Source organism: Periplaneta americana, unplaced genomic scaffold (assembly GCF_040183065.1).
Source record: "Periplaneta americana isolate PAMFEO1 unplaced genomic scaffold, P.americana_PAMFEO1_priV1 scaffold_84, whole genome shotgun sequence".
NCBI classification, from domain to species: Eukaryota; Metazoa; Arthropoda; class Insecta; order Blattodea; family Blattidae; genus Periplaneta; species Periplaneta americana.
The window spans coordinates 1,645,527-1,671,778 of record NW_027185565.1 but is presented as its reverse complement, the minus strand read 5'-3'; the positions used below and the strand labels follow the sequence as shown (position 1 = coordinate 1,671,778).

The following is a 26,252-nucleotide window of genomic DNA, read 5'->3' as shown; positions in this document are numbered from 1 at the left end:
AAAAACATCTTTTCTATATTTAAAATCTAACTTATAATATTAAACAATTGTACAAATATAGGGGCCTAGCCCTATAGTTTTTAAATTTTGATCACGAAAATCGCAAAGATTATACACAATTCACTAATAGATCTATTTACAATAATAGGAGAACCGTTAAGTTATCTACGACCAAGTTTGCACGCACGCACAACGCATACACACAGTGTTCAATTGGTATGGAATATTACACAAAGGCCTAAGCTTAACTTCTTAAATTTTAATTTTACAAAATCAAGTTTCATACAAAATCTGTTGGAGATAAACCATAAATTACAATACGAATGTTCGAAAAAGAGATGATTACATATTTAGATAATTAGGTATACGGGCTGTGACAGTAAATGTTATTTATTTTTAATGACGAAATATTTTAAGATTTACATAGGCTTATTCTGAATCTCAATTAAATTTTACGTAGCTCATATTACACACTTGCCCCTTACTCTTTAGTTTTAGGCAATCCTTCATTTTACATATTATGTCGGTAATGCCCACGAAATTCTATTTGTCTACTTGTTGCTTGGGATATTTTAACGCAAGGTTAGTAATTTATGAAATTTCTTCCATCCAGGTTGGGTAATTCCTTAATTTATTTGAAGTAGACAATTCTGTAGTTTACGAATCTGGCTTCCAGGCTTAGCTTCCTGTAAAGTTGGTTTTGAATAATTTTAAAGGGAAAATTGTTCCGGGATCGGGTATCGATCTCGGGACCTTTGGGTAAGCGCGCGAACGCTCTATCACTGAGTTATCTAGAAACGATACAAGACCCTTTATGCCCACATAGGCATACCTCAAGTGGGTTGACAAAGTCAAAGATCCAACATAGAGTGCACATTATACTGTGTGACTTTAAATTGTGGTTTCATGTTAACGTACAGGGGCGTATATTATGCGACATGTGATCTTGGATCGTTCCTGGATAGCTCAGTAGTAGAGCATTGGTGCGTTTAGCCAAAGTTCCCGGGTTCGATATCCTCTCCCGGAACAATTTTTACCTTTAATATTTATTCAACTCTACAGTTTATTTGACTGCCAAGGAAAGTTAGCACCTGTTGATATTAGACACTTTCTTCGTTTTAAAATTCTAATGAAGTAAGCTACTATGATGATAGGTCAGGTTATAGGCCTAGCCTACAGACAAATTTTAATAACGCATTACATCTAGTTTTTAGTCTATTTGTTAAAGTATTTAAGTTGGTAGACTTGAAAACACAATAATTCATAATCGCATGCCTGAACTGCGGTTTTGACATTAAGAGAAGAGCATTAAGTAACATAGACCACATAGCTTACTGAAAGAAAACCGTCACACCTTCATTCTCTAATAGGCCTACACGCCTTTATCACCATGAGAGCCACACTACTTAAATTAGTTAAGCGTTGTTATGTCATAAGCTTTATTAGAGAATTCATAATTTTATTAATTTTAGCTCGGAAAATGAACGTTTCTGCAGATATATTGGTTACAAAGATAATCAGTTCTCATAGAAATTTCCAACTCGAAAATGAGAGCGGGCAGAAATGTAATTTAGTATTAGTCTATATTATCACTTTAAATACCTGTGTCATGAATTTTGTTGCCAGTGGAACCGAAATTAGTAAATTATTAATATGTTCCGTAATTTCCTTAATATTACATTCTTCTCGTTCTTTAGATTCCTTTCGACTTGCACAACCACTTTCAAATGCCTCATTGATATAAAGAGTGACAAGTTAAAAGGGAATAAAATGTAATAACGCAGTAGACTCATTGACACGATCACTTAGGTACGTGTAAAAAATTAATAAATACTTTCTGATGTGTAGCATAAATCATTTTAAGATGAGGTTACATGTTTCCGACATTTAAATAAAATGTCATTCAATATAACTGTAGGACTAGGCCTATAACAATACTGGCCACCGGCGTAGCTCAGTCGACTCAGGCGCTTGGCTGCAAATCCGAAGTTGCGCTCGGATGTGGGTTCGATTCCCACTTGAGCTGATTAACTGGTTGGACCTTTTCCGAGGTTTTCCCCAACCGGAAAGCAAATTTCACATAATCGATGGTGAATCCTCGCCTCATCTCGCCAAATACCTGCCACTTGTCACCTAGCCCATAGACGCTAATTACTCTAGTAGTTGATACAGCGTCCTTAAGTAACCAACTAAAAATAGCAATATTGCGATATATACAATAAATTAATAAGCTTAAAGGAATTTGATATGATCTCTGATAAAATATAATATGGGCCTACAACATTAGTTATTGACATATAAACCTTATAGTGGCTCTGTTGTTAGGCCTACGTAAATTGTATTGGTTGTAAGTTGAGAGGCAAAAAACATGCGATCAGGTGGCCCGGGTTTGAATGCCGGTCGGAGCAAATTACCTGGCTGAGGTTTTTCTGGGGTTTCTCTCAACCCAATACAAGCAAATGCTGGGTACTATCGGTGTTGGACCCCGAACTCATTTCACCGGCATTATCACCATTTCATTCAGACACTAAATAACCTGAGATGTTGATACAGCGTGGTAAAATAACCCAGTAAAAAGTAAAAAAAGAAGACAATGCGAGAGAGCTGTGTTAGGTAAGAGACTTGGCCGCTCTTTAAGCATAACGAGAATATATAATAGGCTACATATTTTATAAGGGAGTGTACGCAGCTGAGACATAGGGTATCTCTTATAGGACAGTAGGCCTACATCGTCGGATCAGCGAGCAACAAATAATATTCTTTGTGTTCAATAACTAAAGTTTGGGTACAGATATTAAGGTTTGATTTCTATTATTATTATTATTATTATTATTATTATTATTATTATTATTGTTGTTGTTATTATTACTTACTTACAAATGATTTTTAAGAAAATCGGAGGTACATTGTCGCCCTCACATAAGCCCGCCATCGGTTCCTATCCTGAGCAAGATCAATCTAGCCTCTACCGTCATATCCCTCACCCTCAAATCCATTTTAATATTATACTTCCATCTACAACTCGGCCTCCCCAAAGATCTTTTTTCCTCCGGCCTCCCATCTAACACTCTATAGCCTATACATTTCTGTATTCTTTCATACCTAGCCTACTACACGCGCTGCCCATCTCAAACGTCCAGCTTTAATATTCCTAATTATGTCAGGTGAAGAAAAAAATGCGTGCAGTTCTACGTTCTGCAACGTTCTCTATTCTCCTGTAACTTCACCCCTCTTGGCCCTAAATATTTTTCTAAGCACCCAATTCTCGAACAACCTCAACCTCTGTTCCCATCTTAAAGTGAGAGTCCAATTCTCACAACCATACAGAACAACCTGTAATATAACTGTTTTATAAATTCTAACTTTAGGTATCTGAGAGCAGACTGGATGACAATAGCTTCTCAACCGAATAATAGCAGGGATTTCCCATACTTATTCTGCATTTAATTTCCTCTCGAGTGTCATTTATATTTGTCACTGTTGCTCTAAAATATTTGAACTTTTCCACCCCTTCAAAGTGTAAATTTCCAATTTTTATAACTTATTCCATTTTGTACTAGGTTCTGGTCGCTAGACATAATCAAGTATAGCTTTATTGATATTGTTCACAAAAGTACAAACCTTAATAATTTAACAAAAGATCTATATACAAATGTAGTTCTACATAATAAATATACAATTTCCTAAACTAATTAATCTATCGCAAATCTCAATAATTTATTGGTTCAAACTTGCACTTACGTCTTGTTTTAGTGCATGTTTAAACCAATCGTGATAACCCTTAAGACTTTAAACCTTAATTATTTGCTCCTTTTCAAAAATCTAATTGTAATATTTAGGTCTTATTTTACATAATAATTTATTATTCCAATTAGATGATCAGATGTCGACATACTGTAAGTCATGAACCTGAAATAGCTGAATCGGTACATTCCATATGTAGGTTAATCTTTCTTTCTTACAATTTTTCATGTCAGCAGAAACGTTTGCGTAACTTCTACGAAGACTACCGCATGCCTGCTTAAAAACAAGCTTGACAAATTGCTTACATAATCAACCTCAATTTAGTTTCATCATTATGTCGCATGTACTCATTATCGATTCATTTCTATTATGATTTCTATTATGATCTAATAAATTTATTATAATTGCATTCTTATTGAAATTAAAATATATTAGTTAACCAATTTATAAAGTCAAATTTTCTTCTGAACTTTTACTAATTAATATAACTATCGGAATACCTTAATAACTACCTTAGTTCTCTATTTCAATTTTTTTGTATTATTATTTAAAAAAAAAACCTTGATGTAATTCTATCTTATTTTCAAAACCTGTCTTCTTACCTTATTTAATTAATAATAAGTTTTTCTGATTTTAGGAAAATTTAATCTTTGCTGATGCCTATCTCTTAGTAGGTAGTTTCGTTCAGTATCTATAGTTTTGATTGAATCTACTTTATTTCTGTTAGAGTTTCTATTTGTCATTTTACCTCTTATTAACTGTTCGTCACCTGCTTCTACTTCATCGGTCGGTATCGCACAGCTCCTCCAAATTGTAGCACTTCCTCTCGCGCACCCCGGACTACCAACGGCATGTGGCATTCTTATTAATTGGTCTTCACTTGCGCTGACTTTGCCGGTTGATCCACAATCGCTTCTCCTTGATGTATTTTCACTTGCGCGCCTCGGACTACCCTCACTGGTCGTTCTCTCAGTCTGTGCCCCAGCTCCCCAAACAGCATCTTCACTGGTTCCAGCTTCTTCTTCCATACAAGGTTTTCCTTCTTCACTCTTCTTTCTTCTAAAGGGATCTGTGAAAACAGTGCTGTCTAGTTTATTTAGGTATGCTCTAATATCATTCACTGCCGTAAGCTCATCAATTCTTCTATTTGTTATTTCTGATTCCTTCTGCCCGCTTGATGAGTTACTTTTCTTATCAGTCCTCTCTACGCTTCTAGACTTCCTGTTTCGTGATGCACTTCTGTTTACGTGTGGTGTCGATGATGCTCTATTTCCACAAGTCTCTATTTCGTTATTTCTGTTGTTGCAGCAACTTAATAAATCCTCAGTGAATTGATTATTTAAGGCCTCTACGTTAACTATGTTTCCGTTTATCTTCATTTTATCTTTTACTAAAGTTGCCCTCAATCCTTTACCTCGAGCTTCTTTTAATATTGGAATTAGTTTCTTTCTTTTCTCTCTAATTTCTTTTGCAAAGTCATTTTCTATGAATATATTTGTGCCTTTGAGTTGACGCGTATTGGCAATGATGTGCTCTTTGATAAAGTAACTGTTCAATTTCACAATAATTGGTCTTTTTTTTCCGTTACCGACTCTATACGCGTTATTAATCGCACTTATGTCCAAGTTTAGACTGAAATACTTAGTTAATAATTCTAACACTACGAAACCAGTATCAATTCCTTTTTCATGATTGCGCTCTTCAACACCATAAATTACAATGTTATTAATTCTACTGTCATTTTCCCATTTTTTAACTATCGATTTTAACACCACCTGCTCTTGGATAACCTCCTTTAACTTCTTTTCCACTTCAGTGTATCTGTTTACTAATGTATCTATATCACTTGCTACTTTGTTTAGTAGAAAACTTGCCTTTAGTCTGTCTTCTCTCGTTTCTTTCATATAGTTTATCCATTCTCTTTGAAACACTTCATCACTGTAGACTCTTCCTTCTGTATCTCCAGGACCAGGGTTTAACTCCACATTTCCAATAATCAGTAGAACTGATAAAACAGCTGCGGCCACAAATATGTTGATGCTATCAGACACTATTGCATTTTCACCTTTTGAACATCTGCAACACTGCCCTGCATTGAAGCACCCGATTCGCGCCCTGTAAGAATTAAGGTCGTCGCCCATACCTTCTTCACACGCTAACCTACTTGTATATGCTGCTTACTACACAACCGTTCTCTACGACTGCACTTTGTGAACTGAGGGCTAGACATAATCATAAGTTGCATTGTTTCTTTTCGGGACATACTTCCAAACCTATCTCTTTACTTGCTTCAAGTGAAGTTCCCTGTTTTCCCCAAGAGTTTGTGGATTTTCTCCTCACATATTCATTTCATCCGTATAAACAAGCAGCTGATGTAACCAGTTCAATTCCAAACCCTGTCTGTTATCCTGGACTTTCCTTAGGGCTATTATTATTATTCCTAACTCGAGGTCCCCAGCGTCCGCCAAGTTTGCCCGTACATTAAAACGGCACGGCGAAAGAGTACAATAGCAACTGTCTGTAAATTAACATTAAACCTTTAACATTTCACGTTGGTCGGTAATTGATTGTCGGTGAGTCTAGTAATGAATCATAAACTCATAATTAAGAGTATTAGGCGAATGCACGTGATATAACTGTCATGTAACAGAGTAAGTTAACCGCGTCTGTGGCTCAAGTGGTAGCGCGCTAGACTTTCATCCAGGCGGTCCGAGTTCGATCTCCTGCTCCTGGGCCATGATGAAATTTTTGATGAACAAAGCAGACGAGGCAGAAGGTTTTCCTCAGGGTACTTCCGTTCTCCTCTCATTCCACCAAAACTCTCTACCTCCTCCTCATTTCATCTAGACCTATCATGCGCAGTAGTCTGGAGTGAAGTCTTGGGAATAGTTCGGGTTTCTGAGTCACCTGTCAGCTTCGGAGTCACGAATGCCGCCCAGGCCACTTGTTGGAATTCGACAATCGTCGCATAGCATATAAGAACGCACAATGGGTCAAACAGTGCCTAAGTGTGCAGTCTTAGAAAAAAGTTTTTGGCACAGATACTTTATAAGTCCCAGCAAGGAGGCAGTGCTCATGATCAGAGGATGAGCGACCTGGTTTACAAGAGAAAGACTAGCTGATGTAAAATTAATTTTGTTTCGTTGTACGTCTGATCATGCGTACTGCCTCATTTCTGGGACCTATAAAACATCTGTGCGATTAAACTTTTTTCTAAGGCTGTAGCCTACGGACGCGTCCCGGGTCCAGCCCGCGTAAAGCCAGCCAAGCCAACAGTGCATCTTTTTATTTTTTCATTTTTCTACTTGCAACTAATACTAATATGGCGGATGACTCACGTGATCTTGCTTCGACCTGGACTCCGACATAGACCACACCTCTTTCACTCTTCCGAATTCGTCAGCCAGTGTATTGTGAGTACAAGGTGCAGTTAGGATATGTGTGAAGTGACGGTGTAAAAGGTAAGCTTATTGATAAAAACGCGAAAATATGTTGGTGTACAGCATATTTATATATAGGCCTAAAGCAATTTTGTGAAGACATAATTGTGTTTGTACGAGAATTTGTTCATAAATACGCATAATTTCCAATACGCATAGGACAACAATTCACAGCATTGAGGAAAACTTGCGCTAAACCGATAGTTTTTGACATAAGAACCAAAGCGTAAACGAAGTGTTCTCTCATAGGTAAAAATGCCAGTTCACCAAAGAACTATACCAAAGTAAGACACATCTATCTTCCACCATCAATGTAATTCGCGGGAAATTCATCAAAAGCGGGCAAGAAGGAGATGTGGCTCGTTTGATGTAGTTCTTCAGATAATAATAATAATGATAATAATAATAATAATAATAATAACCAAAAACTGTAATACCTTTGCCTGCTAATCCGGGGTTCCTTTCGGGAGTTGGTTCGATTCCGGTTTTTGCTGATTGACTGGTTTGGATTTTTCCAAGTTTTCCCCAACCGTAAGGCGTATATTAGGTAATCTATGGCGAATCTTGATCTTATATTGCCAAATAGCATCTAGCTATTGTCAATTTCAGCGACGCTAAATAACCTAGTAATTAAAACAGCGTCGTTATATAACCAAGTAATAATAATAATAAGAATAATAATAATAATAATAATAATAACAACAGAGTGCTTAAATTAAATTGTAAATCATAACCACAAACGAATATCTTCCAACGCATTAACCAGTGATGAGTCCAGGTGGAGGACGGGGCATCCCCCCCTCCCCGGTTTTCAGGGTGTCTCCCCCGGAAATTTCAGAATGTTTTCAATTAAAATATAGAATTTACACAATATTTTAGCCTGTTTTAATTTTATATGACTTTTTAGTAATTGAAGCATGGGCTGTCACAACGTTGTAAGTTACAATTAGAAAACATTATAGAAATCATTAAAAACTAATCAGAAGATGAAAGGCGTCACATCTTGTTGATCAAATAGCGAAATTCAATGCAAATTGACATTATTTGTTAGCTTCTATAAATTGTTTGACTTTTTAACAAAGAGATCATTTAAAGCAAGATAGAATTAATATTCCATGTAACAACGTTGTATGTGCAGTGATATACAACGTTGTTACACTAACAAGTAACAAATTATGGGAAATATGTATAAACTTACCAAAATACTGAATTTTAAATTTATTACAGTACTTGAATTACTACATACATGTATCAAACATGAAAGATTATCACTTTAAAAATTAAAAAGAATCAAATTTTCATTTGGCAGACTCTCATAAAACTCCTTGTATTGAGGCCAAAAGGAACTGAAACGTGTTCAAAAGATCCTTCTTTGTAGTTGGTTTGATAGGAAGAGATGTAGGATATGCTGCTTTTAAATGTAAAATATCTTGCAGTACATTCATCTCTTCCTTTGCTCAGTTTGTTCGAAGAGTATGATATTCAAAGCTGTAAAAATTGTGGGATTTCATTTTTGTTTTGTAAATATATTATAGTTGATATGAAGAGATGTGGTTTGTAAATAATGTAAAATGATGATTTCCTGTGCGGCGTTTAAGTGCAATAACACGTGGCTTAGAGGTCAGGAATTTCTTTTCACATGTAAGTACACACGCTTTAAAATAATAAAATTGAACTCTGGAGGCTACATTGAAACTCTAACGTATGTATATCTTAGATACCATAGTTGAAAAAGTTTATAATTAGGCAACAATCTGTCTTTACAGGTTCCCTTTGAAGAAGCCCGAGCTACTTTCTAAGGGGGCTTGTTGCTATAATAAGAAACAAATTTGTGCCCTCACATTGTGTAAAATTGTGTTCGTCTCATTTTAAAGAAACATATTTTTGGGAAAGTAATGGCAATAGAATTTTGAAAGATGATGTATCGTCCCTGCTTAATTTTCCAAGTCATTTGCAAAAGGAACGATATAATATTATCTCTGTTGTTACGATATCAATATCATTAAAATTCAATCAGTAGTTTACGATAATAAAGAATACTTAATTGTTAGTACAGGTATATCAGACCGTAGAGAAATCCCACTGAGTGAATTATTTGGACTCACATCAGATGTTAAACACAATTTAGTGGAAAGATAACTTTTTGTTTTTATTATGTAAATGAATTTATCTGCAAGATAATAAACTTTCACTCAAAATCCATATACGGATAAATAAATGAATCGGTTATTGTTGAAACGAACTAAGTCCACTTTTTAAAGTTTTGAGATAATTGAAAAAAAAAACTGTTTTGTGGATAATCTATCGAAGATTAAACCAACATATATTGTACACATATTTTTTATGTGTACAATAGGGTGGCCCTTAGCTATAGGTAATTTTCCGAAAGTTAAAATTGCGTTGCTCCCACCCCCTTATCTTGTTCCAATCGACAAAAAAGTGATCTGTTCAAATTTACAGCTCAATCGGACAACTGCTTGGCGACCCTCAAATGCTTTGAAGTTGGAACATAGTATACAGAATGATTAATTCCATACAAAAGCAGTATACTCTTCCCTATCTCGACCATTTCTTATTTTCTTCTTAGAGAAATTTATGTGGACATTCTGGCGACCCCAGCAATTGATTGAAAATATTCTGAACGAAATTTCCCAAAAGTTAATTCGAAAAATTCCTGAAAATAAAATGAAAAATTTAAGAAATGTAAGGTTTTATTAGTAACGCACACAACTTCTATAAGAGAAACACATTTTTATTTACAACAATAATTTGTATAGAATCAAAACACTACAGTATGTAAATGAACGAACATTGAACATTATTTTTTCCTAAGGGAGGATTTAGTAGCAGTTGGGTATTTTTTACAGTCTCTGGTAGCAATCTGTAAAGCAAATTGTTTCTCAACTCTAAACAAATGAATCAACCTATGAAAGTAATTATTGCAGGTTAGCATTTTTATTGGATTAGTGGTAAAATAAGGTCAAAGTGTTTTTTTAGCCTTCCAAACTATTGTCAATTTATTCCAACTCAACAATATAACTTTTATTCAAAGCAACAATTACTCTTCAATATCTACAATTTAATTTCACTCCCGTCAGCAATGGGATTTGCTCTCCGCACAGCAACACAGCGTTCGTTATTTCACTCCACAAACAACAATGACAATTTACAGTACTTGCACTATTACGAACAACAATTAACTGTTAATCTTAACTAATATTCACAAAGCACTATTTACAACACAGAACTGTCAGTTCTCAGTTCACAGCTCGTTTGTCTTGGCTAGTTCTTCTAGCTCAGTCACTCGCGTTCACAGAATCTCGAACCCCAGACATTCAGAGACGATCCGCTGCACTTCGAACTCAGGTCCCCCAACTGCGGTCCACTGCACTCGAACTCCGGGCTTCAGGCTCCACAGTTACGGACACAAATCAAGTCGCGCTCTGGTTTCGAAGCTACACAAGACTAACTCGCTTACTGTCCAAATCTGCCTGTAACAACACTGGCTTACTGACTGACTGAATGACGTTCACTTGCGTCTTCTCTTTTATAACCAAATTATAGTTTCTGGAGAGTTCGCGATCTAAGAGATTTCCACGCGTATCCATTCTCGAATCATCCGGAAATCTCTACTGTTTGCCGCGGTTGCCCTCTCCCCGCTCCACTCTACTCCCTAAGCCACAGCACATGCCACAGGAAGCAGATGCGCGCGCAACCTCCGCGCCGGCCGACCTTGCACTTCCTTCTGCTGGTCGTGAGATCGAATCTCACGTAGCTGTCACACTATTTAATACCATGCCGCATTTTGAAGAGCTATCAAATTAAATAAGTTGTATGTATGTGATTTATCAATGACAGTTTCCAATTTTTACTAAAAATACGTGCTTAGCGATTCTGTGTTACAAAACAAAAAAAGAAACTGTGACTTCTCCAGGAAATTACGGACGTATGGTGTTCCTATTACCATAAGAACTTCCATAACGTAGTAGCTATTTTGCAATGTTTTGGTAGCAACAAGATGGCGTCAGATTCATTAGAGCGGCTTCACTCCGTCCAATGGTATTAAAATGCTAGTGTCTACTCTATGTATTCTGTGCTCGTCGGTGTAGAACTCCTCCCATATGCTCGCTTCCTTCTGCTTGAGTTCTTGCAAAAGTTAGTACGCTGGAGTGGCTGGAACCAGCAGCTTCGGAAGGAGTTCTGCCAGGTAGAACTTCCCTCTTGTCAGTTCATATATAAGGCGTGAAAGGGTGCATTGGATAAACATAGTGCTCTTTTTAGGAAGGACGCTTTCAGCTGATCTCCAAGTTATTACTACGGGCTTGAGGTAACATAATTTTAATTATCATTACTCTAGTTTTATTGTATTTTATTTTAATGAATAATATGATTGATTGTATTCGAAACATTAATTCAAACCAGATGAATATTTTTATGCTTTCCTAACGGCAGACTAATCCATTACTACTCTCAAAATTTAAAGTAACTAAATCAAATCAAACACTTCGTATAGCTTATGTTAATACCCAATTAAAAAAATAGGGCGAACTTTATGTGTAGGAGATAAATACTTTACAGAAGTAGCTAGGAGTTAAATTAGAAAGTTAAGAACTAAGCAAAAAGGCTTATAATTTAGGTACCATTGCACCCTCAGTAGCTCATTTTGAGCTCCTTTCTCTCCGGATCACTCCGTGAATTCAGATTATTAATGTTGGTTTGAAAGAAGGGATCTTTAATCTGTTATTCAAGTTTTATGTTTCATTATTATTGTCATCATTTATTATTATTATTATTATTATTATTATTATTATTATTATTATTATTAGGCTACTGCTAGGCATATTAAAAGTACTGCCATGTGCATGCACACCTGATGGATATGTCATATTTATTTCTTGGTAGGTTATTTAATTATATTTGCACTATGATGACTACAGAAACTAGTATAATCCAAAGAAGAGAGGAAGATCTGCCCACAATTTAAAAGGTAGATATGGCCATTGACAAGTTGAAGAATAGTAAAGCACCGGGTGCCGATGGCATAAAGGCAGAAATGATAAAGATACCAAAAACAGTCCTCCTTCATAAACTTCACACAATTATCTGCCGAATTTGGGAAACAGAATGACTGCCGAAAGAATGGGAAGAGGGTCTGATCTGCCCAATATATAAGAAGGGAGACCCTCTAGAGTGTTCTAATTATAGAGGGATCACGCTGTTAAATATAGGATATAAGCTCTTTTCAAATGTTCTATATAGGTGGATATTACCACATGCAGAAAGAATTATAGGAAACTATCAGTGTGGCTTTCGAGAGGGGAAATCAACCTCTGATCAGATACAGACAGTAGTACGACACATATTTCAAAAGATCGAGAGTATAAGATTAATACGTACCACCTCTTCATAGATTATAAGGCAGCACACGATAGTATTAACAGGGAGAAGTTATTTGATGCCATGGAGGAGCTTGGAATTCCTACGAAGCTTGTTGCCCTGACAAGATCAACACTAACTAGGGTTAATTGAGGAGTTAAACTACAGGCAGGACTTTTAGAACCTTTCTATACACAGAAGGGCCTTAGACAAAGTGACGCACTTGCATGTCTGTTGTTCAATAATGCTTTGGAAACGGTTACCCGAAGCTCAGGAATTGAAAGGAGGGGTACAATATTCCACAATTCGGTGCAAATATTGGCTTATGCTGATTATGTATTCATCAACCTAGATGCTGCAGCACAACAAATGGGCCTCAAAGTAAATGAGGGTAAAAGCAAGTATATGAAGGTATCAATAAATCCCTCAGAAATGGAGTATCTTGAAGTAGGAGGATACAAGTTTGAAAAAGTAACCTAATTTAAGTACCTAGGTTCACTAGTCACCTCAGATAATAATGTGAGCGCAGAAATCCAACATAGACTCCTCACAGCAAACAGATGCTATTATGGACTCCAAAAACAGTTAAGATCACATGATATCCCCCTCAGCACTAAGAGCAAATTTTATAAAACCTTAATGAGACCAGTCTTGCTTTATGAATCTGAAACCTGGGCAGTTGGCAGTGCTAACAATTTTAGGCTGAGTAGGTATATTTGAGAGAAAGATTCTGAGGACGATATACGGACCAGTAAATGATGATGGCAGTTGGAGGAAAAGCTATAACTTTGAATTATACCAACTTTTTAAAGAACCAGATGTTTGCAGAGAAATTAAAGCTAGGAGAGTCAGGTGGCTGGGCCATATCTGTAGGAAGGATGAAAATGATCCTTGCAAGAAATTGACTCTCACTATACCTTTTGGCACCAGAAAAGTAGGGAGACCTCAGCTAAGATGGCTGGATGAAGTGGAGAAGGATATAATAGCAGCAGGTGTTAGAGGATGGAAAACAAAGGTGTTAGATCGAAGGACATGGAAAAGCATCGTTGGGTCGGTCAAGGCTGGAACCCGGCTGTAGAACCAAAGAAAAAAAAAAGGTTATGTAATTACTAATTTCAAAGTTAAAAAATAAATAAAATAGTTAACAGTAATAATCGATTTTAAAAATAGGCCTAGGTTGATCTTTATCTGTAGGACTAGAACACCACCTTTTAGACTGAATTATAAGTTTATGAACACAAAGGGTTGGTTAGTGTTTAATTTTCAGTTCCTTGTAGTGTGACGTGTTAAAGAAGCTTAAAATTATTTAACAAAATTTGAATGTGTTACTTTGAGCTATTTCCTCTTATTTCACCAGTGGCAATTAATATCGAAAAATTTAATTTCATGTATCATAGCATTACTAATTAAGAGTTATTATTATTATTATTATTATTATTATTATTATTATTATTATTATTATTATTATTATTAGCCTACTGCCACATGCATAGAGTAAGCACTAGAGTCGGGCAGACTGCCTCATATTATCGCCCGTTCTCGGTTGCGTAATCACCGCAGTCTCGAGCAGTGCGCGAGTACCTAACATAGCCAAATGACTCATTGATAGAGGACACGAGATTCCCTTGGTCCCGAGATTACCGATACTAGGTCATTCCCGACAGTCTCGGACGTCTAGGCGGGACTGTAGTACTGATAAGAAAGCAGTATCGCTCGGGCCGTGCTCCTATAGGAAGCATTGGCTTATACATTTCCCGGTTCTTTAAATATATATCATGTCGTAGCTCCTATAATACTTAATCAATCGCGCTGTAATTTTTTGGATTTATAGCTCAATGTCTAAGGAAAGCATAGAAAAACAAATCGAACTGAAAATCGTTTTTGGAAAGTGAAAAAAATATATATATATTAACTTCGAAGGAGATTGATCTGTTCAAACTTCACTTCTGGTAACCGGCAAACTTTTTTGCTTTTCACGTTAGATGGGGGGTCAAAGCGAGAGAAATGTTGAGAAAGGATGGAAATTGCTTTTAAAAATGATGGCCACTCAAAATGTTTACTGGTTCCCGAATAACGGCGAGTTAACCTGTTAGCGCAGGACTCATGACGCTAACATTTGTTCCGTAAAATTTGTACGGAACCCTTCAACGCATGAAAACTCGTTATTATACGGATAGTGTTAAATGGTATTTTAATACAGGTAGTTGAAAATGAGGCTATATAGTCCAAGATGGTTTACACTTTACAGTAATTAGGCTATCTTTTATAGCAACTAAATAAAAAATAGTTTGTAACACAATGATATGAAACATGAAAATATTAAAAGCTGGTTCACAATAAACTGAGAACGGAAACGGCAACGAGAACTAGAACGGAAACGGCAACGAGTACTGGAACGGAAATATTGTTAAAATAAATGTATTTAAAGGTAAGCATTCACAATTAACTATTCTGAAAGCTCACATTTAAATACTGTACATTTATTTTAACATTATTTCCATTCTCGTTTCCGTTCCCGGTTTATTGTGCACGTTATAAATTGGTGTGCACGTTATAAATTATTGTTACAGAACAATCATTATTGTATTCTAGCCATGTTACAATATAAAATGATATAGGCCTATATGATTTACAATAATTATCCTATACGTTATTGGAACGAGAATAACAAATTCAGAATTAATCAGATTTCTAATACTTGTACCTAATGATAACTTACAAGAGAGCAATAAATAATAACCATCATAATAATCCTGATAATCATAATTTTAACCATCATAATGATTACGATAATGATGATGATGATGATAATAATAATAATAATAATAATAATAATAATAATAATCGCTGTAGAGTAACGGTTAGCACACCTGACTGTGAAACGATCGGCTTCCGGTTCGAATCTTGGTTGGGACAAGTTAAGACTGGTTCACAATAAACCGAGAACGGAAACGACAACGATAACGGAAATATTGTTAAAATAAATACATTTAAATGTGAGCATTCACAATTAAATTTCATGTTCCCGTTTCCGGGCTCCAGCAATCTTCTCGTTTATTTTGAATGTTCACATTTAAATACATTTATTTTAACATTATTTCTCGTTGTCGTTTCCGTTCCCGGTTTATTGTGAACTAGCCTTTGCCTGGCTGAGGTTTCTCGCCTCAACCCATTGAGAGCAAATGCTGGGTAACTTTCGGCGCTGGGCCCTGGACTCATTTCGCTGGCATTGTCATCTCATTCAGACGCTAGATAGCTATAGCAGTTGATAAAACGTCGTAAAGTAACTAATTTAATAATAATAATAATAATAATAATAATAATAATAATAATAATAATAACCCTTTTTTATTCTCTGTTATAATAAAGCACATATAAATGACACTCAGGAGGAAGCGCAGAATAAATAAGGGGGCAAATGCCTGTTATTATTCGGTTGAGAAACTTTTTTCATCCAGCCTGCTCTCAAAAAACTTGAAAGTTAGAATAAAACAGTTATATTACCTTTTGTTCTGTATGGTTGTGAAATTTGGACTCTCACTTTGAGGAACAGAGGTTAAGGGTGTTCGAGAATAATATTCTTAGGAAGATATTTGGGGCTAAGAGGGATGGAGAATGGAGGAAGTTGCACAACGTAGAACTGCACGCATTGTACTATCACCTGACATAATTAGGAATATTAAATTCAGAGGTTTGAAATGGGCAGAACATCTAGCATGTATGGGCGAATCCAGAAATGGATATAGAGTGTTAGTTGGATGGCCGGAGGGAAAGGACGTTTGGAGAGGCAGAGACGTAGATGGGAAGATAATATAAAAATGGATATGATGGTAGAGACTGAATTAATCTTGCTCAGGATAGAGACCGATGGCGGACTTATGTGAGAGCGGCAATGAACCTCCGGGTTCCTTAAAACGCATTTGTAAGTAATTATGATCAATTTGTGAAAGGATCTACTCTATTTCGTAATTCTGTCCTTCCCCTTGCAAAAGTGTTTCCATTTCACATTCAGCATTTGATCAGTTGGGAAACAAAAATACCTTTTGTCAGAGTCTTTGGTCCTTTATAATAATATAAATAAGTATTATTTTATTTCGTCCTTACACAGCGCAATAATTACCCATGCTGATAAAGATGCCCTCGCATAGCAACGAAACATCCAGATGTGAACGCGCAATATAATAATAATACAGTCGTGTGATATCCATTACTATAGCGTATACAAAACACTATCGAATGATTAAATATGGAATGTCAACGAAACGCTGATAGCGAGAAAGTATATCATAGCTCCAACCATAACTTGTTATTGTTTTAGACTAGCTTAGGGTTAGGTAACGACTGAAAGTGCTGCATTATTTTGCTTCTCCGGAAAGGCAATAAATAGTTCATTAAAATAATGTGACTTCTGTAAGAATGTCCACAATCGTAATGTGTTGTATTATTGCATACCACACTACTGTGCCTTCTTAAAATATTTCAGAAAGAGTCACGAATTGCAGTGATGAGCGGCAATTAAGCCGGCAGTCAGTGTACGCATTTCATAACGATAAGTCGGCCGTGCGATAACAGCCGGGACCCGGTATTCCTCGTTCCCGAGAGTGCCAATCTCGAGAATACGATTCTCGGAACTGGCGTTATCGGCCAGCTAGTCTCGCCTATGAGAACGAGCGGGAGTAAGAGGCTGTTTGCCCGACTCCAGTAAGCACATAACGGATAAACCAAATTTTGCTAATGGTACACAATTTTATTAGACAATTAATATCAGAATGGAATAACAAGACACAATAATAGACAATGTATATAGGCCTAAGTACTTATATTAACCTACAATCTTTAAAATAATTTCTTATTATTGGGAGAGATACATTATTTTTAAGCCTGTATAAGTTATTCATATTTTAGGAAGGGAAATACTGCAATCTCTTTAAATTAAATTCTTTATACACTGCTTAATATTGAATTGAAACAGATTATAATCATGAAATCGACTGACTTTTGGTGTTTTGCAGCTTAGAAAGGTGTAGGCCCAATTGTATAAGGTAGGGCTAAATTGTGTTAAATACATGTTATAACTTACGCAAATATTTCATCATTTACACTTCGATTAAGAGTTTCTGAGATACAGTATTAGGGTCCACATTACGTCATTCTAAATGGCAGTTACACATTTCATTTTTTAGTTAATAACCTGGTCGAATTATAAAATTCAATAGCATTTGTATGTACGCAATGAAATTGTAAAGGCCTACTACATGAAATAAAGAAAATATAATTATATTCTATTATATATTCTTGCTAAGTTTTAAGTCTAAGCTGACGTCACTTCACATATTATAAAATTAATAAAACTGCATGTAATATTGTTGAATTCTAATTAGCTTATAATACCATGTGGAATTTACAAACATTTAGCCGACGTTCTTTTACTTTCGTCTGGAAATTATATTGTATTTTTGTTATAAGTTAAATAAATTTGTAATTATTAAAAATTACTTAATCTGCAGAACAAGGTCAAATAAAATAACCGAATGATCAAATTTGCAACTTTAATAATCACATATTTTCTGAAATATAAAATAATATAAATTAATTTATTTAAACTATTTATGCATATTTTATTACATTAATATACGCGTAGGATACGTAGGCCTATATAGAAATTCAAATGTAGCCTACATGTTATATAAGCTAGGCATAGACCTATATATCTTCTGACTAATCAAGTAGGAACTTGGCTGTGGAAGTTGTCTGGAAAAGGTAATAGGTAACTATAGTACGAAAATTTAAATTAGGGCCTATATAAACATCAGTCGCGGCTCTACAATAAGAACTGCAGAGCTGCAGAACCGCCATTTAAATGGACCTGTAAAATTAAAAATGTAAAACGTGCTTTTATGTAATCTAGTTCATTGTCTCATTTATTTTTCCAATTCATTCTCCTTCGATTCGAGATTTTACTGTCTGTAGGAGCCTTGAACTGCTGGAGAATTTTAACTGTAGTGTACTTTTCGGATCTGTGATCGGCAGTTCCTGGAGCTCAACGCAGGGTAGTCGGCAGCAGGAAACAGGTTTTGTTCACTGCCCCATAAGATTGCATTGGAGCTGCAACCGAAGCAGCTCTCTCTGAATATACAAAAGAACCGCCAACACCCTCATCTCTTTATGACGTGCGTTAGAACACACAGGCTTCTGTATATCATTACAGTTACAGTGTGTTAAGTGCTGTGGGTGGTGTGATGTGATTAGTCAGTGTGTCTGAGGAAATATTTTATATTAAAAATGAATGAAATGGAAACCTAATCGACCAAGCCTTTTCGAAATTAAAAGAGAAATTCCACGTTAACTTAAGAAATTAGGACATCCTGCACCAAATTTAAATATTGAAATTTCTGGAAAAAGTCAAGGAAATCATGTAGCCCACTAGTCATTTTAATACCGAAATGTGTAATGGAAACGATTGTTTTTTTGCTGCGCTCATGAAAACGCTTTCTCCCCCACCCGTGTATTCTGTTTAGAGGAGAAAATACATGGACAAAGACCGGAGTGAAGAATTTAATTAATTTGACTTAAAAACTGTAAGAGCATGAAAATTCGAAAACTCATTTCAAGTCAAACAGATTTGTCACTGCTAGCGATATTAAAATATCCTAACACAGCTTGATTCTGCGTATTGGATTAACATTCAGAAACAAGAAGAAAATGTTTCTAAACAGAGATATGGTCTATCTAAAATAATTAACTGTGGGAAATTCTGTGCCGCATTTGAATTAGCGATGCGAGGACTTGCTGAATCAGAAGATTCAACAAACCGCGGTATATTTCGGGGTTTGACTGATTTTACTCCACATTTAGATTAAACTTTCAAAGATCATTTATAGGGGTCGTCACAATTCAAAGGAACTACGAAAACAATTCAAAATCAATTGCTGGATAACAATAAAATGATTGGAAATTTCTCTTCATTGCCACCAAACCATGACGCTGAAAGTTTGATGCAAACTATCTTAATGGAATATAGGCTTAACGGAAATTCAGTCATAATTGAACCACATGAATTAATTGTGCTGGTTAATGGCGGGGCTAACGTAATGAGTGGGAAACACGGAGAATTTGTATTGTGTCCCACAGCTCATTTCTTGCCAAAGAATTAAATTTAATAATGCAACAAACATGTTGACAAACTGGTCAAGTTACGATAATTTATTGCAAATCTGTAGAACTTCCAGCTCTCTGTTTTATAATTCCGTCTGCCGGTACGGGTAAAGGCTAGAAAAGTTGACGTAAAGAAATTCGGTAGGAGTTAAAAGCGTTCGAACGATAGAAAGTTCCTGATGGTTGTTCATTCAGGTATCAATGTGTGGGGCACATCTCCAAAACGTAACTAGTTGTGCCATGTGGGAGAGGTGTCAACTTCGAGAAGGAGCTGTAATTACACGCGTTATCCTATTTAGATGCAATAATCAGCATGTGTTTGCTAAATACACTATTTTTCATGCAGAACTGTCAACCTTTATAACCGCGGGCCGCTACTGATAAACATGTAAATCGCACGCTTTAAAAATGAGCAATACAATAATAATTTCTACTTTAATACGTTTAATATTTGTTTTCATTTTCTAATAACTCAAGCCGTTAAGAAGAACGGTTATGGCAAACAAATACCAACCGTCATTTGGTTGGTCACTTGCCGCCAATTTAGTGATGGGTCCAACCGGCTCTTAGGCGCGAGCTAGCTCGTCAGCTTGCGCCTCCAAGAGAGAGTCGTTCAAAAGAGTCAGTTCGTTCAAGAGCTGGTTGACAGGTCTTTCGTTCGCGAGCTGGCTGCCAGCTCGTTCGTTCACGAGAGGCTATACAGCTCGCAAACGACGTCGTTCAAGAGCTGGTTGCGTAACATATCGAAACTATCAATAGACCCTAATAGTCTCATCTATGACATAAGGAATCAGAAGGATAACAGGGACAATCGTATTATGTTAAACAAAATAGATGAAAAAACAAAGCCTGCAACATAAACGTTACGTATATTTTTCTACACAAACATCAGCTGATAGAAAGCCGCGTAATATTAGTTCCACATCCGTCCGCTACTAGCGTATGGCGCGGTCTCACCTTCTCTGTCTTTCTCAAAGTAACTGCAGATGTCACGTGATCATGCATTGCATGCCATTGGTTATTCGAGAGCGGGAGTCGTGAGACGAGCCGTGAGCTGTTTGAGAGTCGCGAGCTGAAGGAGCTGGAAGTGCCTCGCGAACGACCAGCTCTCAACGAGCGAGCTAGCTCGTTACTAGCTCGAAGGAGAGAGTCGTTCAAAAGAATCAGTTCGTTCGCGAACGACCCATCACTAGCCGCCATATGAGTGATTCATTTCGTTTCCGGTTCTTGTCGAGGAAAGATGTGTTACGCGAGTGTTCGCTTTCTTGCAGTTAATTAGTTTGAAGAAGTGATGTAGGAATTGGTTTTTAGATATATCGTTAATTTATTTGTTTCGACTATATTACTGATATTGCGATTACGACCATTCTCGTTTTCCGTTATTAACACATTCAAATGCAAGTGGTTGCTGGTTATAGAGAAGCGGGCAGTGCAGTGTGAAAGTGTAGGCGTAAGACTTAAACTTGCAACTTGCAAACGCGTAACGAAAGTGTTGGCAAGCCTGGTTGTAACTGTGTGGTCAGCCATTTTGAGGTGGGTAGAATTTATAGCAATTGGCTCTTGTTTTCCAGGAGTTTACTTCTAGAGTTTTTGTAATGAGTATTTGTGGGATTTAGTGTTAACTTTTCTGGTTCTTTAAGAGCATTTTAAACATATTTATATTACGACTAGTTGAAATTCCATTGTCAATTATTGGAAATAACAGTGGCATCATGCTCTGCGGTAAGATATTCCCGCGTCGTCATTTTTAATGGTAGAATACATTTGTGGTATTGCAAGCGAAATTGTTATCTAAATCTAATTCAGGCCTAAATACAAAAGTATTAACGTAGGTATTGTCTTCATTTCTTTTGTGGCTAAGAATACTTTGTTGTGCAGTGAAGCATAAAATTTGCTTTGTTTTCATATAGTTTCTAAACAATTCAAAGGCCAAAATTACATTTCCCATGCAAGGTGATACACATTTAACAGAAAAGTAGGCCTAATTGAAATTAATTTGATTTTAATTAATTTCACGGTTAAGCAGTAGTCCTACATGCATCTTAATATTTAGTGATATAGGCCTATCAATCTGCATTCCATAACATGGAAGAGTCCACACCTGTGGAGTAACGGTCAGCGCGTCTGGCCGCGAAACGAGGTGGCCCGGGTTCGAACCCTGGTCGGGGCAAGTTACCTGGTTGAGGTTTCTTCTGGGGTTTTCCCTCAACCCAATACGAGCAAATGCTGGGTAACTTTCGGTGCTGGACCCCGGACTCATTTCACCGGCATTATCACCTTCATTTCATTCAGACGCTAAATAACCTGATATGTTGATACAGCGTCGTAAAATAAAAATAACACAATAAAATAAAAAAATAACATGGATGTAATTGATATTATTCCAGGCCTAATCATACTAAATACTCAATAAAGTCACGACAATTTTTTTTTTTGCAGCTATGAATTTTAACTTTTTGATAGTGCTAAAAATCTGTGATAATACTTCGCATTATGTTTCATATTACAAGATGGCGTCAGGTAGCTTAATCGTAGTGTCGCATTGCCACGTTTCACACCAAGTTTCAACTTCTGGAATTTTGTTATTACATTGGTTACTATTAAGACATTATTGTCATTATTATTATTATTATTATTATTATTATTATTATTATTATTCTTTAGTCAACTGTCCGAAAACAGGTCTGAACCTCACAAATGATACCAACAAGACAACACTTATGAGACAACTACGCCAGGAGATAATGTGGTAGGGCGACTAGTTACTTTCCCCCTGAATTGCATATATCGTCGATTAGCTACATATTGCACTAATCAATATTATTATTATTATTATTATTATTATTATTATTGTTATTATTATTATTATTATTATTATTATGCCTATTAAATTTTTTAGAAAAGCTATTCTTTTTGGAGGCACTAATTCTTTTCGTTTTTTTTTTTTGCTTCACTGGCTTCTGTGACTTATATAGTCCTACAGCGATAAACTCGTGATTTTAGTTAGGCCTAGTGCCCACATTGAAGATTCAGTATGTTCGCGCCACTGTAAACGAATTTTTCACAATTTTATCATTCTGACAAAACATTTAACTTTTTATTGCACTATATATGGGATGTTCGCTATTTTAAAGCAATGCTTATTGCACAAAACGCAGTTCAGAATAAAAATGTAAAAATAATGAACGGTGGTTCGAATGAGCTGGACATATTATGTCATGTTGTTGGGATGTTTCCCGCTTCATCCGCTAGGCGTCTCCTGTCTCGACGTAGCAGGGACGGCAGCATAGCAAACAAAATAATTTAGGTGTGTAGTATTACGTAAAAGCTTAAGTGACACATAGAGTATGAGCTATTCTGAAGTATCATTTTATTTAATTGGCTAATGTTCTCAAGCTAAAAGTGTGCTAATTGCTTCGTACAGATTTTTTTTTCCAATTTTTAACTAAAAATTACATCATTCTTATCCACTTGTCACCAAAATTGTTACAAATCATACGACTTTAGGAACTTGATTGTTTACAGTTTAATTATGCATCCTAATGTATAGTCTTAAAGAATTTACAAGAGTGGCGTGATTTGTAATAATTGTTGCGATAAATTCGGAAGAAAAATGCATTTTTTTGTAAAAAATCGAAAAAAATTCTGTACGAAAGAACTATGAAATACACATAATATTTTTAGTTTCAGAATACTAGATAATTAAAAAAGTTATACTCCTGAATAGTTCATTCTTTATCTGTAATATTCTTTTACCTTTAGAACTGAAGAATAATGGTATTTTATAAACAAATTCAAATTAGAGTAACTCTGAAAATATTGAGAATATGACACATATTTACACATTTTTTGCTCAGAATGACTTCGGAAATAAGCTCCGTAAGTGGCGGAAAATCCTCGTGAATCACCCTGTATATATGTAGGCTATAGGCTATATATATTTTTTCTAAGTTAAGAATTTGTGTCACAAAATGTCATATATCGAATGGAACCGTGCATCATAGTGTGTGTCCACAACACAAGATGGTTCTGTGCTTGTCTGAAATAGAACAGAGAGAAATGTTAAATCAGTTGTCAGTTTAGCGCCGTGCAGGATGGGTGTAACCCGTGTTGAACAACGCTCGTATATCAAAATAGTCGTTCTCCGTGGGAGGTATGCCAGAGAACGCCACAGAGAGTTGGTAGAAGCTGTCGGGAATAATGCCTTTACGTACCGGACAGTCGCGAGTTGGGTAGCTGCTTTGAGGGCCTGTAGAATGGGTAGGTGTGCTGTAATGATTGTGGCACAGGAACCCTGTAATGTTATGGCAGTGACCGTAAGAAACATAAGGAGCAAAATGTTGGCGTGTTGTGAAATGTCCGCACCTTTCGTCCATTTCTTGTCCTTTCATCTGTATAACTTATTTCACATTTTACACCTACATTCGAATTCCTACAAAAATAGTTGCTATGACTTATGCCCCAACTCTCGTATAGGGCCTATACACAGTATAGTGGTGCGCAATGACGTGTTACATGGAGCATAAGGGAGTCGACATGATATTGTAATTCATTCGTAGTGGAGATGGCTCTGAAAATGTGGAACGTGATTTACGAATTCCGGTTGTGAAGTCTACATAAGTCTAAGTTACGGATTTTTTCTTTCCATTATAGCCCGTTCAGGTAGGCCTACATACGCACAACGAGTTTGTATACATTGAAGTAACAAATATGCACATTTTATTGACATTAAATTTTAGAATGATACCTGGAAGAGCGACAATTGTTCGATAAAAGAGATTCAGGACGTCAAGAATTTATTAAATTTCCTAAGATTTTAGAGCGGAGTCAAAATTATCAAGAATAATTAGGGGAGAGTTGGGTAGTATCGTACATCGGGTAATATCGGACAGTGTGTTTCATTCATTTACCATACGATGATAGTACCTGAATGACACGGTTACGTTTCTGTGATGTCGCAAACAGAAACGTAACCATGTCATTCAGGTACTACCATGTGGTGGTAAATGAAAGAAACGCACTGTCCGATATTACCCGATGTCCGATACTACCCAACTCTCCCCTACTTAAGACGAATCAGAGACCACAAAGATCAAATATTTTTGTTTGCAGTGTAGTAAGCCTAAGAGCTTTTGAGAGAACATTTTATTCCCTTCTGAATATAAAACACAAAACATAAAAAATAATAAAGATAAAAGTATAATTATACAATGTTCAGTGTGAACCGTAAGTAATGTCTTTAATTTCAGGAGATTTTCCTTCGATATATTTCAAACAGAAAAGATTAATAGAATTTTGCTCGTTTTCCCTTTCTTTTCGAGTAAAAAGTTATTTTATATGAAATAATTCAAATCGTATTTTGGGAAAGCTATTGAATCAATTCCTAATATACTCAGTCAATTTAAGAGAGTAGTGTATTATGATAATACATTATTGAAATAAAGATAGTTTTATCTTTTAAATGTGCAGAAATTTTATCCGAACAAATGTAAGTTAACTCTTCGTTCTGCAAAGCAATTTTACAATGCTATATGTGTTCTGAATAGATTTCTGCGCATTTATGGGACAAACCTGAAATTACTTCAAGCATCTATTATCATAATACACTGCCCTCTTAAATTGACTGAGTTAAATAAATGGATTTCTGAAAACACGCTACGAAATATTTAATGTAACATAATTTTTATCTCGAAAAGGAAGTAAAAACGAGTAAAAATGTATTAAACATTTTTCATTGTTTAACACTTACAGCCTGCCATCACTGATTAACTTTATAACATCTTTAGTGTGTTAACTTTTTTAGGAAATTACCAGGTATTTTCCTAAAACGCTAACACAGTAAAGAAGTTGTAAATTTTACAGTAAATATTTTCTTTCAAATATATCTCAAAGAATTATCCACTGAAATTAATAACATTACCTAGGGTTCAACTTGTGTATATATATATATATATGTATATATATATATATATATATATATATATATATATATATATATATATATATATATATATAATTAACTCATAATTACAATAAAAATTTAGTGGGGGGATTTTGAACAAAGCTCAGATACGTCAGAATTTGCTTTCAGAAAGTACCGGTAACAAATATTTTTAATGAAACAAAATATTTTTGTGATTACTGTACGAGTTATGACGTCTTCGAGAACACTCTTAAGTTACACCTTACTTTTATATTATTTGAAAGAACATATTTTTATGCACTACTTTATTTGTTTTATACAGAACCAATATGAGTGTGGTTGCAATGGTTGTGGTGACATAAACATAGATTATCTATCAGAAAGATCACGTAAAAGAAAATTAAACTCACTTCTTGAAACTTATAATCTTAGTCACACAGTAAGTTTTCCAACCAGAACACAAGCTGGAAGTAGTACTGCCATTGATAATATATTTATAGATAAAAGTAGCTTGAATTCCTATTCAACAGTACCATTAGTCAATGGCCTGTCTGATCACGATGCACAAATTCTAAGTGTTTTCAATATGAGTGAAAAATTCCAAAGTGTTAATC

General features: G+C 35.7%; 1 protein-coding gene across 3 annotated transcripts in view; it reads left to right on the top strand.

Annotated features, from left to right (window-relative positions):
- The window catches only part of LOC138694201 (uncharacterized), a 334,207-nt gene that overhangs the window by 243,756 nt on the left and 64,199 nt on the right, over positions 1-26,252 (top strand). Inside the window, exon 1 of one of the 3 annotated variants that reach the window (XM_069817760.1) lies at positions 7,134-7,205. The exons of 1 other annotated variant lie outside the window; for it this stretch is intronic. The gene's annotated coding sequence lies outside the window, so the exon portion shown is untranslated. Of the gene's footprint in view, positions 1-7,133; positions 7,206-20,779; positions 21,249-26,252 lie in introns of those variants that run through there. One more of the 3 variants, XM_069817761.1, reaches the window with a different exon arrangement.